Consider the following 5,598-nt stretch of genomic DNA (forward strand, 5'->3'; position numbering starts at 1 on the left):
GTTCTGTTTTCCTGTCACAGACCAACTCGGGTCCTTGATGGCCTGAATCTGGCTAGTCCCAAAGTGAGGCTTCAGTCTAGTCACAGACGGACCCTCGACCTTGGCCGAAGACTGAGCCTTGACTTCGATAACAAAATAAGATAAAGCATTTAATGAGAAAATGAGAACACAGGCCATATTGCATACTGAGCAGAATACAGGTCATTTTCTGTACTGAGTCAGATCTTCTGGTGCAGGGGAAAGACAGTAGGCTCTGGGGTCTCCTGGAACAGAGCGTCCTGGTTTCATGAAGAAGGAGTTTCTGAGAAGAAGCCTTTTTCATTCTGCACATTTCAGATTTATCTGCCCCTGTAGATGAGAAGTGACATCTGATTGGTGAATCTGGGAAGAACTTTAGGGCATATAAAGCTCAGTTCTGCTACTTTCTTTATCTTGAGAACTGTCTGTCTAAGAGAAGCACACTTTCTGCTCTTGCTCTTGGGCCTTGTCCTTATAGCCAAGGATGGCCTCGCATAGGACTGCTCTGCTTGGTTGGGCAAGTCTGCCTACTTAGGGGGATGATTTAGCTGTACTATGTCATTCAGGATACCTTTGGAACCAACATCTCCCAAACTGTGGTAAAAGTTATTTTATTTTTCTTTTCTTTTCTTTTCTTTTTTCCTTTTCTTTTCTTTTTTTTTTCTTTTTGAGACAGGGTTTACTCTGTCACCCAGGCTGGAGTGTAGTAGCAAAATCACGCTCACTGCACCCTCGACCTCTTGGGTTCATGTGATCCTCCCACCTCAGTATCCCAAGTAGCTGGAACCATAGGCACATGCCACCACACCAGGCTAACTTTTGTATACATATGTATATTTTTTGTAGAGATGGAGTTTCACCATGTTGCCCATGAAACCAGCATGGGCAAAGAGATCTATCTGCCCATTTTGGCCTCCCAAAGTGCTGGGATTACAGGCATGAGCCACCATGCCCAGCCTAAAAGTTAATTTCTCGCTCATGTCACTGAAAGATGTGAAAAGGGTGCTCTGCCTCATGCAGTCGTTCATGACCCAAGTTCCCTCTGTTGTGTGGCTCTGGCATCTTCTAGAACAGTGGTTCTCAACCGGGGATGATTTTGCCACAGATGGGGCATTTGGAAATGTCCAGAAACATATTGGTTGTCACAACTGGAGAGTGGGAAATGCTACTGGCATCTGGTCGGTAGACACCAGAGATGCTGCTAAATATCCTACAGTGTACAGGACAATCTCTAATAAAGAATTTTCTGGCCTAAATGCCAGTAGTGCTAAAGTTGAAAAATCTTGTTCTAGGGCCTTCTTGGATCATTCAACCAGCAGATGAAGAAAAAGAGGGAGAATGGAGAATTATATGTTGGAGAATTTTATGGATCTTACTGGTAAGTGATGTGTAACACTTCTGCCCACATTCTACTGGCCAGAAGTAAGTCACATGACCACATACAAGGAACAAGGCTGGGAACTGTGGTCTAACGATGGCCAGCAAGAAGAGGAAGCAGGTTTGCTGAGCATCTATTCACTCTCTGCCAGAAGACCTATTTGTCTCCAACTATAACCTGTAAAGGTGCTGTTTTGGCCTCCATCTCTATTCTCTTTTATTTCTTAAATCATTCAAATTTAATCACCCATGGATTCAAATACTGAGTAGGGCAAACTGCTTTAACTCTTTGATCTTCCCTTTGCTAATCTACAACACGGAGTTAATACAAATGACCTCCCAGGGATTGTTGGAAGGGTTTCTCCTGCTCTATCGCTCTATCTGCATTCTTAAAGGTGATCCCTCCTTCTTCCAACCAAAATAAGATTCTGAGGTACCCCATTCCAGAAAAGGAAGTTTCATCCTGATCATGAAACTCAGTTCTCAAAGAAAGAAAAATGAATATGTTTGCAGGATTCTGAGACATCTTGCAGTTACTCAGAAATTTTCTCTGAAAATAAAAATGGCTACAGAAAAGAATCCTTGGCTGAGGGGTAGAGGGGCCCTTGACTTCTAGTTCCAGTCCTGCTTCTGAATGGCATGTGTAGGCTCAGACACATTCCTTCCCTGGATCTTAGGGCCCTTGTTACAGAGTAGGCAAGGTGATTTTTCTGTAGCTCTAAGATCCAATGTAAGTTTTTGCTTGAATTTCCCTCTCCTCCACCAAACTAATCTCTTTCTTGGCATCAGCACGCACTTAAAGAATAAGATCTTGTTTGTAAGGGAAGGGCACAGTGGAGGTGGGTGGTTTAATGACCACCTCCTCTCCTGGGGAACTAGTTCGCAGAGAGAAGCCTTCAGGAGGTTGTCATAAATAACTAGACCCTTATCCTGACTTCCTCAGAAGGCAGTCAGACCGATGATTGATTTAGCCCATTTGGGCAAGGTTGGAAACCCAGAAGAATGCTCACTGGCAGATCTGCTTGTAAAGTTTCACATTAACCACAACTGGGCTGGGTGTCAGGGTCTCAGACATCCTTGTAAGGCTTGCTCAAGAGCCTCAAAGATGAGGCAGAGAATTTCATGCCAGGTTAGAAGTGAGAGGTCAGTTTATGGGAACAAAGAGTAAATGATAAACTCTAGATAACAGTTCAGAGAGAGAACCTTCTACAGCAGGGGTGTCCAGTCTTTTTGCTTCCCTGAGCCATATCAGAAAAAGAAGAATTGTCTTGGGCCAAATATAAAATACGTATAAAATACTAATGATAGTTGATGAGCTAAAAAAGAAAAACTGAAAAAAATCTCATAATGTTTTAAGAAAGTTTAAAAATTTGTGTCGGGCTACATCAAAGCCATCCTGGGCTGCATGCGGCCCATGCAAGCCCATCGGTTGTACAAACTTGTTCTAGAGTTTCCTATGAGACCTTTACAAGGATATTTTTTCTCCCATCTCTCAGGACCTCCAGAATACAGCAGGCATCATTAAAACCTAATCTAATTGACATGATGTGTGCATGATTTAAATATTTAATTACTTTTGGTCAAGAGTAAACAGTTGTATGTTACAAGTTACATTCATAGTAGAAAAATATTAGACAAAAAAGAGTTTTCTATGTCTCCTTCATCAGCAACATTGAGTGCTGAAAAGAGGAGCAAAAAAGGGGAAAAAGAGTGTAGGGGAAGAAAGCCTGAGACAAAACTCTGCTGCCTTCCCGATCTGGCTGCCCCAATTCTTAATTCTCCCAAAAGAGAAGTCATTAAAGATTTACTTTCTTAGCTTGATAGGCAGCTTGAAGCTTTCTGGACCCACTGCTGCCCCTACCCACTTCCCACTTAGAAAGCCTCCTCATCTCACAAGGCTTGAACCAGTCAGCAAGTCTCCCTTTCTCCCGAGTTTTCTGTCTGAGCAGGAGGTTGTTCTCCTGAGTTTTCCATCTGAGCAGGAGGTTGCCCTGCAACTGCTAACAATCGGGGTCAGAAATCACCTTTGGAGGCAAATAAACATCCCAGGTATGCCTAATCTTCACTGAAACTTTGAAGAACCACCCACTCCCTGCCCCCCACCAGTCTGCACAAGAAGATAGGTCAGGAGAGGGACAGAAATTTGTTATAGTCATTTCAGAAAGTGCAATGTTTATAGAGGGGATACTCCCTTCTCACCCGCATCCCCCCACTTCTCTCCTAACTTAATCTAAGTCAGGGCGGAGGTTCCAAGAGAGAGCCCTGTAGAGACTGGGAGCACCTACAGGAAGTGGGGACAGGGAGAGTTTCATTTCCTGGTTAGAAGTTTGCTGATGTGCAGAATTTGCAGGCACATCCCTATTAGAGCACAGTGGAACTTAGAGGGAAAGTTCTAGGAAGAGCTTAGCTTCTTCAAAATTCACTGCAATTTGAGGGTACATATGAACCAGAGATCAAGATTTGCTGTTGCTGCTTTTTTAAAAAACAACTTTATTGAGGTGTAATAGACATATTACACATATTCAAAGTGTGCAGTTTTACAAGTATTGACACGTATATACACACCTAAAGCCCTCACTACAATGAAGGTAGTGAATAGACCCATCATCCTCACTTTTATTTGGTAAAAGTTTGCCCCTTTGTGATTACTCCCCCATCTCATCCCCCACCCACCCTTCCCAGGCAACCATTGATCTGTTTTCTGTTGTTATAGATTAGTTTGCATTTTCTAGAGTTTCATATAAATAGAATCATACAGTATGCACTCTTTTCTCTCTGACTTCTCTCAGTATAAATATTTTGAGATTTGTTCATATTGCTGCTGTATGACTTCTTCATTCCTTTTTACTGCAGAGTAGCATTCCATGGTATGTAAATACACTCATGTATTTATCCACTCACCTGTTGATGGACCTTTGAGTTGTTTTCAGTTTGGGGCTATTACAAATAAAGCTGTCATTCGCATTTATGTCAAGTCTAGTATGAACGTATGTGCTCGTATATTTTTAGTTGGAATGGTTAGATCATATGGTAGCTGTAGATCTTGAGACTGCCAAACTATTTTTTCTGAGGTGGTTCTATCATTTTACATTCCCATTAGAAGAGTATCAAGTTGAGATCCTCGCCAACACTTGACATGATCAGTCTTTTAGATTATAGCCATCTCCATAGGTGTGTAGTGGTTTTGTGGTTTTAAAATTGCTAAGCATCATGAGCACCTTTTCATGCATTTATTTGCCATGCATATATATTCTTTGGTAAAATGTCTCTTCACATATTTTGTCTATTTTTTAATTGGATTACTTGTTTTCTTTTTATTGAATTTGAGAGCTCTTTATAGATTCTGAATACAAGTCCCTTGTCAAATACATGCTTTGCAAATATTTCCACCCATTCTGTAGCTTGTCTTTTCATTTTCTTAATAGTGTCTTTTGAAGTATGAAGTTTTAAATTTTGATAATGTCCAATTTATCAAATTTTCTTTTATGGATTGTACTTTGATGTTGAATCTAAAAGACTTTGCATATCCTGTGGTCACAAAGATTTTCTCCTGAAACATGTTATAAATGTATGATTTACATTTAGATCTACAACATAGTTTGAGTTAATCTTTTACATATGGTGTGCATTATGAATTGGACCCTCTCTTTCTGTTTTGTTTTGTTTGCTTACATACATCCAGTTGTTTTAACAACATTTACTGAAAAGTCTGTCCTTCCTCCCTTGAATTACTTTTAAATCTTTGTCAAACATCAGTTGTCCATACATGTGTGGATCCATTTATGGACTCTGTATTCTGTTCCATTGATCTATTTGTCTAGTTTGATTCTAATGTCACATTTTGGTTACTTTATAGTAAGTCCTGAAATCAAGTAGAGTTATCCCATCAACATTGTTCTTTTTCAGAATTGTTTTAGTTATTCTAGGTCTTTTTTATGATCGCATGAATTTTATTTATTTATTTATTTATTTATTTATTTATTTATATTATACTTTAAGTTCTAGGGTACATGTGCACAACGTGCAGGTTTGTTACATATCTATACATGTGCCAATATTATAAACACATCTATGCAAATAAACTAGAAAATCTAGAAGAAATGGATAAATTCCTGGACACATACACTCTCCCAAGACTAAACCAGGAAGAAGTTGAATCCCTGAATAGACCAATAGCAGGCTCTGAAATTGAGGCAATAATTA

This window comes from Mandrillus leucophaeus, unplaced genomic scaffold (genome assembly GCF_000951045.1).
Source record: "Mandrillus leucophaeus isolate KB7577 unplaced genomic scaffold, Mleu.le_1.0 Scaffold626, whole genome shotgun sequence".
Classification (NCBI taxonomy): Eukaryota; Metazoa; Chordata; class Mammalia; order Primates; family Cercopithecidae; genus Mandrillus; species Mandrillus leucophaeus.